Below are 13308 nucleotides of genomic sequence, written 5' to 3'. Positions count from 1 at the left end.
ATTAATTCCCTTGGAAAAGAAAAGGAAGGAGGGATCGGATTTAGACTTCCTCGGGCGACTTAGGCGCGGCTCGAGAGATTCACAAGGCTTGGCCGGCCATTGGGCCGAGCGCGGCCATGGGGAGACGGCCCATTAGGGCGCGCGGGGAGAGAGGGAGGCCCGACGGGGTGGGCGCGGTCCACCGCGCGGGACCCACATGGCGGTGGTTGGGTTCACGGTGGGGAGGGCGCACGCGGGGGCGGGCGCTAGGGTTTCGGGTGCGCGCGGTTCGGGCGCGGCGCGCCGGGTGGACGGATGGCGGCGGGCCCACGTGCAGCCGCACGGCTTGCCGTGGACCGCGCGCACGGGAGGGAAGACGGAGGGAGGAGGCTGACTGGGCGCGACTTGACCCAGTCAAGCGGGCCCGGGGCTGAGGTGGCTGCCACGTGGTCGGCCACGCGGGCAGGGGCGAAAGGGGAGGAGGAGGAGGAGGAGGCGCCCGGGATCGGACGGCCGACGACGCGCGAGGCGTTCCGGCGAGCAGCGGTGAACCGGAGCGAGCGGCTACCGCCGGCAGCTAGAGGAGGTCAGGGAGAATCCGTTTAACGGCACGGATTTGAGAGGGGAGGTACGACGGTGGCTGGCGGCGGCGACCAAGCTCGTCGGATCGGGGATGTGGTCTTGTGAGGGAAGGGACAAGGGGGCGCGGACTCGGGCCTAGCCGAAACGGTACGCGACCGCGATGCGCACGCGGGGACGCGGGACCCGATGGTCACCGGCGACGCACGCGCGGCGGCGAGAGGAATCGACGCGAGAGGAGCCGACGACGGTGGATTACGGCGGCGGCAATCACCGGAGAGCAAAAGGGGAAAACACGACGAGACGACGAGGGTTCGATTCAAAGGGGTGGGAGCATCTCCGGGGTTCAAGGAATCCGTTTCCGGCGTCGGATTGGATGGAGCGGCACCGAGATTGGCTGGCGACGAGAGGCGGTCTTCGGGAGCGGGCGGCAATGGCGGCGAGGCCGTGCCGGGCGGCGACGGCGCTAGGGAATGGTTTGGGGAGGTCCTAGGGAGCTCAAGGACGGTGGTGGCGCGAGGGATTGGCGAGGGGGCCCATGGCGGCGCACAGTCGGGCACGGCGGCGGCGAAGCAGAGCAACGGCGGGGCGGCACGTTTAGGGGGACGAGCGAGCAACCGAACGGCTCGGGGCTTATCCAAGATGATGCAATGGCAAGAATTTGGGCGAGGAGCTCACCGGCGAGAGAGGAGCAACGTTGGCGACGCAGAGGGAGTCGTGGCGAGGTGGTCGCGACGGCGGGGCGGGGGCGAGCAGCTGGCGGCCGGCAACAAAGGCGCGGGTGTTTCGAGCGAGGCGGAGATGAAACGAGAGAGGAGGGCGCGGGCTTTATAGGCGAGGAGGAGAGGTCGGTTTGGAGGAGGGAAACCGACATTGGCGGTCAAGGGAGCTCGGCTGGTGTTCACGGGCGGCAGCGGCGGTTTCGTGGGCAGTGCGAAAGCGGCGACGGCGTGGATGCGTTGGGCGGCGAAGGCGGTGGATCGAGCGGCGGAAATCGAACCACGGGAGCGCGGGCTGGCGCGGTCAAGGAGAGCGAGTTGGCGTGGTCGGTCAAGCGGCGCAGAGGCAGTGACACCGGTAGTGGTCGGAAAAGGGAAAAAGAAGGGGAAAAAGGGGCTTGGTCCCTTGCCATAATGAGGAGAGGGAGAGTGAGGAGGAGGAGGAGAGGGAGGGCAGCTGCTTCTCCCACTCTTGGACGGGTGCGGCGTGGAGTGGCGGGGGGGGGGGGGGGGGCATGGATGACGTCGACGATGACGGCGGCGGTCGGTTTGGCATGGAGCGGGGGCAAGGCGGCAGCGCATGGCGTCGGCGGCGACCGGCCGGTCGGCCACCTCGCGAGGCGCGCGCGGGAATGGGCGAAGGCGGTGGAGGTTTTGGGCGGCGACGGCGGGAAGCGGTGTCGGCGCGAGAGAGAAACAGAGAGGGAGCGAGAAAACGAGAGAGAGAGAGAGAGAGATCCTTCTCTCGGCGACGGCTCGTGCAGCGCACGTGAGGGAGATGGCAAAGGAGAGAGATGGGCTGGGGAGGGGAGATGGGCCGGGGGAGGAAAATCGGTCCATCCAAAAATACAGGGAGGTAAAGTAGACTTTTACAGAGAAAACTGATTTGGATAGAATTGGAGAGATTTAGGGTTTGGATTCGAATTCAATTTGATATTCGAACTCGAGGGTTTAGGGATGTATCAAGGGAAACTCAAGGAGGAGTCATGGAAAAGTTTCAAAAGGAATACTTGGGTATTTGTTCTCGGGAACATAGGGTGGAGTCAAGGAAAGGATTCGAGGCGGGATTTGAATAATTCTGGATTCGTAGAAGTATTTGGCGAGGATTCAAAGGAAGGATTTGAATTTCAGAATTTTGATTTCAGAGACTTGAATCGGAAGAGGAATTTGGATGAGGGGGAGGATTTTGATTTCGATGAGAGGGAACAACGGGATTAAATTGGGATCCTTGGCACAACTTAGACTCTCACACAAAGAACGAAAATTTTCGCAATTAGGATTTTGCCGAGTTAGTTTTTAACGACTCACGAAAAGCGGAGCGTTACATGTGATCTTGAGGGGGTTAGGTAGGCCCCTCAAAGACGATTGGACAAAAGGGGTTTATACAGATTCGGGCCGCTATGAAGCGTAACACCCTACTCATGTGCTATGTTCATTGAGTTGGGGGTTACAAGATCTTCTTGTTGGAGTAGAAGGTGGTGTTGATCATCAGGGGCAAGAGACTGCTCTAGAGTCTAAAATGGCTCATCCTCCCTCTATCCGTCCAAAAAACACCCCCTCCCTAAGTAGGCCTGGACCTCCTTTTATACCATAAGGGGTTACCACATGGGCCCAACAACCTAACTTAGTGGAGAAGTATTACAATCTTTGCATTAAATGCATGTCTTGTCTATTGCACGTTGTCTTGATGATGGGGCCCGTCAAATCTTGCCGCCTGACACGGGGGGTGCCCCTGTGAGTCGCCATTTAAGGGATGAAGACTTCTAGGCTCCTGTTTGACCAGAGTGGATAAACCGACTCCTGCTATGATGAGAGGCTAAAAAGCCTCTCATTATGATGTGATGGGACAGAGCACGCCGTATGCCGCCTGGCACACTGACAGGGTGGGGGTACACAGCCGCCGTTCCATCGGTCATTCGACCGATCACAGACCGGTTGAGTGCACTGCACGCCGCATTAAATGCGGCGTAGCGCAACCACTCAGGTCGCCATAAATGCGGGTAGGTGAGTGCCTGGAGGCAGCCACCTAACCCACCGCACGTGGCGACCTAGAGAGGGGGTCGGGGGAGCCCGACCCCTAGTCACAGGAGGGGGCTGCCACCGCCCTACCTCGGGCCCGATCCCCCCTCGGGGGAGGGCTACGTGGCGCTTGGGGCAGCCTCCTCCCTCTAGTCTTGATCGGGACGGGCCCGACCCCCAAGCGCGGAGGGGATAACCGCCACTCCACCCCGGGCGCCATCCCCTCGGGGAAGTGCCATGTGGGTCTAGGGGCAGCCTCCTTCCTCCAAACTCGGTACCCTAAGCTGGGAGGGGGCGGCAGCCACTCCACCCGAGCGCCACCCTTCTCAAGAGACGCCACGTGAGTTGGGGGGGGGGCGGCCTCCTCCCTCTAAACATGATACCCCTAGGCCCATATCACCGATAGACATATACCCAACATATTGTCATGAAACAAACTCAGGGCCCCTTTGAATCACAGGGTTGAGAAAATGCAGGAATAGGAAAAATGTAGGATTTTAATAGGAATGAAAGTGTAAAACAAAGGATTGCAAAACGCAGGAAAAACACATGAATGATCGTTTGATTGAACCGCAGGAAAAACGTAGAAATTGGATGAGAGAGATAGACTCAGAGGAAAGTTACCAAGAGGTTGAAGTTCTTGCTAAATTTCCTCCAAAATCTCTATAGGATTGTCCATTCCATAGGAATTTCAAAGGATTGGATAGGATTTAATCCTTTGTTTCAAAGGGCTTTATAGGAAATTTTCTTATAGGATTAAAATCCTACAAAATTCCTATGTTTTTCCTCCAAATCAAAGGGGCCCTCAATGGTTCTAAATATGAATTCTCAAAAAAAAATATTTTGCTGCATTGCTTGGACCACTTATCGTAAGGTTTATTTCATAAGATATTTAATATATTCCTATAATCGAATAGATAATATGTGACATGTGAATAATCTGTTTCAAACTCTACCTTAAATCTACGTAAAACTAGAATATGACCATCTAGATGCTTGGTCCATTTATTTCCACTATGTTCACTTTAGAGATTAAAAAAATATCACATTAATAAAAGAAATAAAAAAAATTTCATCACTCGATCGTGGCGGGTTAAGATGATAAAGCCATAAAGGCGATGATAAAGCCATAAAGGCTCATATATATTGATCGATATGGTCGTATATAAAATATATTTATATCGAAATGGAAACAAATATATTTATCTATTCAATTCCACTTTTGAATATAAAATCTAGCTCGTGTATAATCATGGAAAATGGTTTGCTAGTTACACAAATGCATGACGGATGGACGATGCATTTAAATATCTTGTTTTAAAAGGCAGAGAGAAAAAGATGCGTACCGTCATAATTAATCAAAGCTTAAAATATATCGTATTGTCTGTTTAGGCGACCCTACTCGTACGTACGGCCGGATTCGTTAAGTCAACTATCAAAGCGATGGTTGTGCTTGTTTGCTGGTCCTCTCCGTCGACCAAGTTGTATGTTTGCACAATTTATATACGAATGATCTTACCCTCCTGAGAAGTCACCGGAATACATCCTAGCTAGTATATAAATTTTGGTACGTACAAAAATCTCTCTTTGGTTATATGAGAACATATCCTATGCACGTAAACCATCATGAATACACCATGTACACCAACTATAAATATCATAAAAAATCTAGAAAAAATTGTTCCAAGTGGCTTGCGCGGTCGGCGCCGGCAGCAGCTGGAGGCGGCGTCCACAGCTTCGGCATGCACGGGCGATGGGCCGGACAGCGACCGTGGACGGGAGGAGGACTGGCCGTGGTGGGTGACGGCGGCGAGGTGAGGATGGCGACGACGAGGTGGCTGGGCGTTCAGCAGCAGCGGTTGCGGTGGTGGTGACCGTGACTGCGATCACTGGAGGTATGACGGCCTCGGACGGCTAGCCGAGGGCTTGGCAGACGGCTGCATCTGGCCGGCGCGGCATCGTTTGGAGGAGGGGTTGGAGACCGGCTTGGCGCAAAAAGGCGTAGCCGATGGCAGCGGAGGCCGGCTTGGCGCGAGAGGCGCGAGCGGTGGAGATGAAGGTCGGCTTGGCGCGAGAGGCGCGGCCAATGGAGGGAGGCTGGATTGGTGCAAGAGACGCGTCCGGTGGAGGAGGCCGGCTTGGCGCGAGAGATGTGGCCGGCGGTGGAGGAGGCGACCTCGGTGCGAGGAGGAGCTGCCGGTGGGTGTGGCGTGGTCTTTGGCGCATGAAGGCTGGCCGGCGGGGGGCGCCGGTGCAGGGGTCCCAGATGTCGGCAGAGCTTGAGTGGTGGTGGAGCATCGGTGCGTCAGCGTAGATTCGCAGGTGGTGAGCGGCGGGTGAAAACCCAGTCCGGCCTTGGCCGGACCGACAACGATGATTCATTCACCCTCCTGAGGGTGTTGTCGTGCTGTCTCACACCTCAAGGGTGGTTGCCGGGTGAAAGCCTAGTCTTGGCTCATTTGAGCCCCGACGGACGGCGGCGGCGGTTTTTCCGTCGCTTCTCTTCTTGAAAACGTCATTTTGGCATACCCTAAGGGACGATCTCGTCTGTGTTCCTTTGTTGGTCTAGTGGCGGTCGGTCACGCTTAACGGTGGCCGGTCCTGTGCTAGCCTTCTCCTAGACTTGTGTGTTGGCGTTATCGGTGTGTGGGGTGGTGGCATATTTTTTCCTTTTTCCTGGTTATGACCCTTCAGGGTTGTAATCTTGTAGTTTTTTTTTCTCTATCGATAGAACTTCGTATCGTCTTGTGCAAGTCGTTAAAAAAAATAAAAAGACAAAATTTCAATAGACTTGTAGTCTTAAATCTGTCAGAATTTTTGTTTTTTTACGACTAAAATGTAATGAATTTCAGGTTAAGATGTTATAAGTAAGTGTAATACTATTGATTGATTGTTTTTGGATTTTTTTATGATATTTGTTAGTTGATGTGCACGGAATGTACACGTAATTAATAAATATAAAGTTGTACTTGTTATACTGTTGTAATTTTAGCTTTTCTTACATGAAATGATTTATGAAATTCAAAATTAATACAAATAAAATTGTACTCAGTTTGTACCAAATTACAGTTTTTCATAATTTAATAATTCTAAAACTCAAACGTAAAAATAAGCATGGAGTTGTAGCCATCTTGGTGTTTTGATTTATTACTATTTTAATTTATTAGTTCTTATAAAATTCAATTAATAATTCTCAAGTCATAATTGACATGGACCCATAAATAACAAATATATATAGTTACAACTTAAATTCCTTCTTGATATATTAATTCCGAAATCCAAAGTTCATAAATACAGTTGTACTTGGCCTGTCATCTCAGTTGTTTTACCTAATAATTTGAAAATCGTAATGAATAGACATGAAATTTTAAATATTTTGGACTTTCAGGTTAGCATCATATTGATTTAATTTACAATTAGACATCAATATTTGGGAAGATCTAACTAATGTAAACTCAAGTAAACAACAATAATTTAGTCCCAGTGCACTTAGATGAATAGCTAAATTTATTCACTGTTCTTTTTATTAATGTGAGATTCTTTTAAAGTCCAACTAATATATAATATTTCCGTTCCAAAATATTGCAATCTAACCAAACGAGATATATAGTCCGAGGAATCCAGATAGATCTCTATCTTGATTCGTGATATTAGGATTGGTTTTTCAGATTCGTAGTATTATGATATGTCTACTCCGGTTTTATGTTGTACTACCTCCATATCAAAATTAATGGTCGTTTTGATTTTTTTTAATGTTTGATTATTCGTTTTATTTGAAACATTCGTACAAATTAAAAAAATCATACTTAAGATACTTTTGATAATAAAACAAGTCACAAATAAAATAAATAATAATTCCATAATTTTTTTAAAAAGACGAATGATCAAACTTTACAAATAAAAACTTAAATCGACAAGTATTTTAGGTATTTTAGGACGGAGGTAATAATATTTTGGGATGCATGGAGTATATAGATTAGATAGATCAATTTTCGTTGACACGTTTTCTTACTACTGGAGTAAAATACTCCATAGTAGTAGGTAGTACTAGAGTAAAATATAGCCTTCACTGAATTATGGAATGGCAGTGCAGGCAAAGCTTAATTAAGCAGCCGTTGACTTCAATGTGTGGTGAGCATCAAGTAGCCAATTAGCCAAATTGGTACTGAACGTGCTGCCATGCATGCATATATACTGTACTCTGTGTTCATGAGGCGATGAGGATTCTAATTTCTTCCCCTCATATGCTTCTTTTTTTTTCCTGTCAAATTTAACGTAAATGGTGGAGAAAATTTCACAATATAGAGCATAAATTTAGATTGAATAGTACCGATATGTTTATACATTGAATTTGTTTTTTAAAATATTTCTTGATATGTTAAACTGAGTTTACATTTGATTTTCTATACTATTTATAAAAATTTGAGTAAATTTTACAAACAACATATATTTTGATCAAACTATCACACAAAACTACAGATTTAAGGTGTTCTATCACAAAACTACATATTTAACAAAAAAAAAACTTGTCATAAAACTACATATGAAAAGCCAAGTATCATATAATTAGAGATTCTAGAGTTCAAATCCCTAACACTATCTTTATGTTGGAGCTATATAAATGGTGTAGTTTTGTGATTAGATTGGTGCTAAACCTATAGCTGTGTGATAAATTTGCTACCTAATCTTTATTTTTTACACTCCATCTTAATTTTATTTGACACTATCTTAAATATTTAGTTTTGTGAGAAATTTCATGCTAAATCTGTAGTTTTGTGATCTGACACTTTAAATTTGTAGATTTGTGATAGTTTGCTCGAAATATTTATGGTTCTGTGAAATTTATTATAAAATTTTGAGGGACTAAAAGAGTTTCCGATTATCTTGGGTATATAGTTTATGAAAATTGTTGTCGTACGACATCCAACGTAACTTGCCACCCATATAAGGTGAAATATTGCAAGACTACAAATTTAGTAACAAAATTATCACAAAACTATATGTTTTATATCAACTTTATCACAAAACTTGGATATTAAACCCCAACATGTTTAGTTTTGTGATAATTTTATTATTATATATGTAGTTTTGAGATATTTAGCCTTAAACATGTAGTTTTGTGATAAGTTTATTGTTAAATCAGTAGTTTTACGATACAACACCTTAAATCTATAGTTTTACAATAATTTGACTAAAGTACCTATAGTTTTGTAAAATTTAAATATTTATAAACACAAACACATATATATATATACTATCTCTCCGTTATAAATTGTCACTACCTAATGAATCTGTCTAGATTGGTAGTCCTAAGAAGTATCCCATCCTATACAGGAATAATGGAACTTTTATGAATTCATGCATGTGCCTGTGCTTGTGCATGTGTTGCCGGTCAAATGTCAAAACTATTGTGTCTTACTGATGCCGGTCAAAAAGTCAATAGTCAAGACCACTAGTATATATACCGTGTTTAGTTTTCATTGTTTCTACTCGTACTCCATTAAGCACCATGGACGACGCAGACAAAGCTAGATGTATGTACCTTTCAGTACCTCGTCTCCATATTTTGGAAACGAAACTACGAAAGGAAAATATTTGTCTTCCCAATGGATGACGAAACAGGAGCTTTCCGTGCAATTTCATTGATCGAGAAGAAAATGTCGTGTATATTACGGTGATATCATTTATGCACTCCTAGCAAAAAAAATAGATCAATTATGCGCTAGATGACATGCGTCCACAAACACAATTAATATAGTTGCTTTTATGCAATATTCTAATGACAGTTAAGGATGCATGTATCTGAACAAATTATACGTCATCTCAATACTGTGTATTTTATGCCAGTACTATCTTAATTATTTCAGGCACACAAAGTTGAATTTTACTTGTTATTAATAAACCTCCAACTCTGATCCTTTCTACGGTCAGATACCGTAGGTGATACGTGAGATCGAGCTACTTAATAATTATGTAGTATGATAATTAACATACCGTATACTGAACGGGTACGATATTTTTTGAATAAACACTACTTGATCGATCGAGACACAATAATACGAGATATATATAGAAGTGTGTCAAAGTTGTCCTATGAACTTCAAAAACTGTAGAAAATTAAAACTCGCAGAACGGAATATATATTCAGATATGTTTGTATGCATGTGCTACCAAAGTTTTAATTTTTAATTTTCTCCTGTATCGTCCAGTTATAATATCCCCTGTGTTCTACGCAAGGGGGCTTACTAAAATGCGCATCTTTTTTTGTCGTAACCAGTTTATCTTTGAGAGCGGACACGAAATCGATTGTTTCGGTGTCTATCATTGTCAATGAATATGATAATCAACTACTGACCATGCATGCAAACTGATAGATTAATCAGCACGTTTTGGAGCAAGTTGAAAGTGAGTTAATTAATTACTGAGGCTGCTTGAATTTGTCCATTGCTGCATCATATCGCACGCCAGCTTTGCTCCAATTCGTGGAGACTGAGAGCTAGCTTGTCATCATTATCTTGCTCTCGCAGCGGAGATCGACCAGTTTATCTAGCTAGTTACTTGGGCGGCTTGGAGAAGGTCACGTGACACATTCACGTAATCACGTTGTGCTAGCTTGGCTAAAGGAGCATTATCTGAAGCTGTACGAGGCTAGTAGAAAAGGCAACATGAAATTACATTCCTATTTACGCACTCCGTCTAAAAATATAACAGTATTTAAAATGTCATGTTAACCAATATTACAGATCATCCCTATTTAATTTCTCATCTTGCCTTAATCCCTAGTATATATAAAAGAAATCTAAAAGTAGCTACTATATCCGCCTCTAAGATATACTCTCTTCATTTCAAACCATTTCAGGTTATAAAATGTTTTGGTTTTGATAAAGTCAAACTACTTTAAATTTGACTAAGTTTATTGACAAATGTAGTAATATTTACATTACCAAACTAGTTTTATGTTAATAATTAAATATATTTTTAGAATAAATTTATCTTGGGTCGAAAATATTACTATTTTTTTTGTCAAACTTAAAGAAATTTGACTTTGACCAAAGTCAAAACATCTTATAACCTGAAAGGGGGAGTATCCTTTTAAGTTATGAGTCTGTTAATAGATATCTATCCGAGATACCGCATCCGTTCCATCATAATTGTATTTTTAGGATTCAAATTTGTCCCAAAATAATTATCATAATAGAGTAGTAACTATTTCATTAATCACTTTTGATTTGAATTTCTCTGTAACGCTCCGTTTTTCGTGAGACGTTAAAAACTAATTCGGCAAAATCCTAATTGCGAAAATTTCGTTCTTTGAGTGTTGAGTCTAAGTTGTGCCAAAGATCTCAATTTAAATCCCTCCCTTGTCTCGATACCCTGTTATCAAAGATCGTCTCCTCAAAATTTCCATCCCAATATAGTCCCGAAGCTCGATTCCTTCTATTCGGAATCCCCTCCTGGAACCCCATCCGTGAACTTTGTCGAATGCCCGAACCCTAACTTCATCTAAGGATTCACCTTCGCGTCATAAGCTCTCTCCTTGGTTCCTTCAAACCGATTCTCAAATTCGAATTCAACCTCTCAGGTTTTGATTCATCTATCTTTCTCCCTGTATTGGTTCATCAATCTACCCTTGTTCTCTTTCTCGAACTTCTGATCCAAGTCTGAATATGCAAATCGAGATCACTTCCACCCTTGAACTCAAAATCCCAAGATTCAATCCCTTTCGCCCTGAGTTCTCCCCAAAATGATTTCCGTTCCGAAATAATCTCGAAGTCCGAACCCTTCTATTCAGACTTCTCTCCAAAATCCTTACCCACATATCTCGTTGAGTAGTCAAACTCAAACTCCCAAGTTACACTCTCTTTCTCTAAATTATCCATCCCCTTTTGACTCGTCTCCGAATATTGTTCCCTTCCTTGACTCCTTCCTATTCTCCCGAGACCGAGTATCAACCTCGAAATTCGAATCCAGACTCCAACCCTAAAACCTCCCAATTAAATCTCTCTGTGAAAGTCTATTTAACCTCCCTCATAGGTTGGATTCCTTCATCCTTTTTCCGGTCCACCTCTTCCTTCTCTTCCATCCCATCTCTCTCTGAGTCTCGATCTATCTATCTATCGATCGATCCATCTATCTATCTACTATACCTATCTATCTGTTTATCTATCCATCTGTCAATCCATCTGTCTATCCGTCCCTCTACCTATCAACCTACCTTTCTGTCTATCTATCTATCCATGGCATTCTACCGCTATCTCCCTTGTTCCATTTTTGAATAATGATCTTCCCTTTTTGAAATCCTCTGAAATAATCCTTCGTGCCGCCAAATATAAATCCATCCCAAAAATACCAAAATTCCCGCTTTTGAAGCCCTTCCTTGACCCCTCCCTTGGATCCACCTTGAACCCTCGTGTACAAATATACAAATTGAATTCAAATTCAATCTCCACATCAAACTTCTCTCCAAATCAAACCTTCTGGTAAAAGTCTATTTTACCTCCCTCGTGATGATTTGGGCCGAAACATGCCGCTGGCCCATCTCTTCTCAACTCCCTCCATCTCCACGTGCGCCGCACGTGACCACCGAGAGAGAGAGAGCGCTGTCTCTCTCTCCCTTCCCTCTCTCGGACATTCTCTCGCTCTCTCGTCCTCTTCCTCTCTCTCGCTGTCTCTCTCTCTCGTTCGATCTCTCTCTCCCGCGCCAGCGCTGCCGCCATCGCCGATTTCCCGCTGCCGCCATTCGATTTTCGGCTGTGCCGCTCGTTCCCGCGCGCGCGCGCACGCTCGTGACCGACCTCCCGGTCGCCGCCTCCGTCAGCGCCTGCGCTACGCTGCCGCTCGGCCCCGCTGCCTGCCGCGAGCTCTGCAGCGCGTGCCCGAGCCGCTCCACGTGTGTCCTGCCAAAACCGTGAGGCTGAGCTCCCGCTCCTATCCCTCTCCCTCCCCAACTCGGCAAAGAGAAGAGCTCACTTTTTTCCCCTCCTTTTCTACTTTTGCCCGACACCGCCGGCGTCATCACCTGTCGCCGCCTTGGCTGCACGCGTCGATGACCGCCAGCTCGCTCTCCTTGACCGCCAATGTCGGTTCTTCCTCCCTAAACCGACATTGCCATCTATTAAACCGAGCCGCCCCATCTCCCTCTCGTTCATTCCCTCGCCACCACCGTGCCCTTGCCGCCTTGCTACCGCCGTCCTCGCTTCCCTCCTCCATCGCGCGTGCTGGTGAAGCCGGCGTGCGCGCGAGGAGCTGACGCGGGACTCCAGGCGCCGTCTCCTTCCCCTTCCCCGGCCCGAGGCCGGAGAGCTCGCTCCCGCGTCGTCGGCCGCTCGTCACAGCGTCCGTCTCGACTCTGTAGTGCATCTCCCGTTCTCCCTCCTTGCTCCCTCTCCTCTCCTTAGCTCTGGGCAGTAGTGCGAGTAGCCTTCCAGTAGCAAGCTGGCGCCGCCCCGACCGCCGCCGCTGCTCGCCGTAGGCTCGCCGCCGTCGCTGCCCAAACTCGGTAGTAGCCGCTCGTCGCCGGCCTTCCTCGGTGTAGCTCCACCCAATCCGACTCTAGAAATGAACTCAGGAGGTCGCGTAGATGCTCAAGTCCCTAGGAATCGAGCTCTCATCGCGTCGTCGTCGTTTCCCTCTTTTGCCGCCGCCGGCAAGCGCCGCCGCGATTCGTCGTCGCCGGCCTCCCTCCGGCGAATCCGATCCGGTGGCTCACTCCCTCTCGTCCGTCCCATCGTTCAGGTGTACTCCCTCTCTCTCGAATCGTCGCGACGAGCTCCGGTGAACTCGGCTGCCGTCTGCCGTCCATCTCGGCCGCCCCTTCTTTCTCCTCCCGCCGGCCCGCGTGGCTGCCACGTAGGCGCCATCTCGGCGCCACCTCGGCCTTGACCGGGCCAAGCCAGTCAGCCGCCCCCTCCCTCCGTCTTCCCTCCCGTGCGCGCGGTCCACGGCAAGCCGTGCGGCTGCACGTGGGCCCGCCGCCATCCGTCCACCCGGCGCGCCGCGCCCGAACCGCGCG

The sequence above is a fragment of the Oryza sativa genome, chromosome 8 (assembly GCF_034140825.1).
Source record: "Oryza sativa Japonica Group chromosome 8, ASM3414082v1".
NCBI classification, from domain to species: domain Eukaryota; kingdom Viridiplantae; phylum Streptophyta; class Magnoliopsida; order Poales; family Poaceae; genus Oryza; species Oryza sativa.
The sequence above is the reverse complement of the archived record's forward strand: the minus strand, read 5'-3'. Positions refer to the sequence as shown.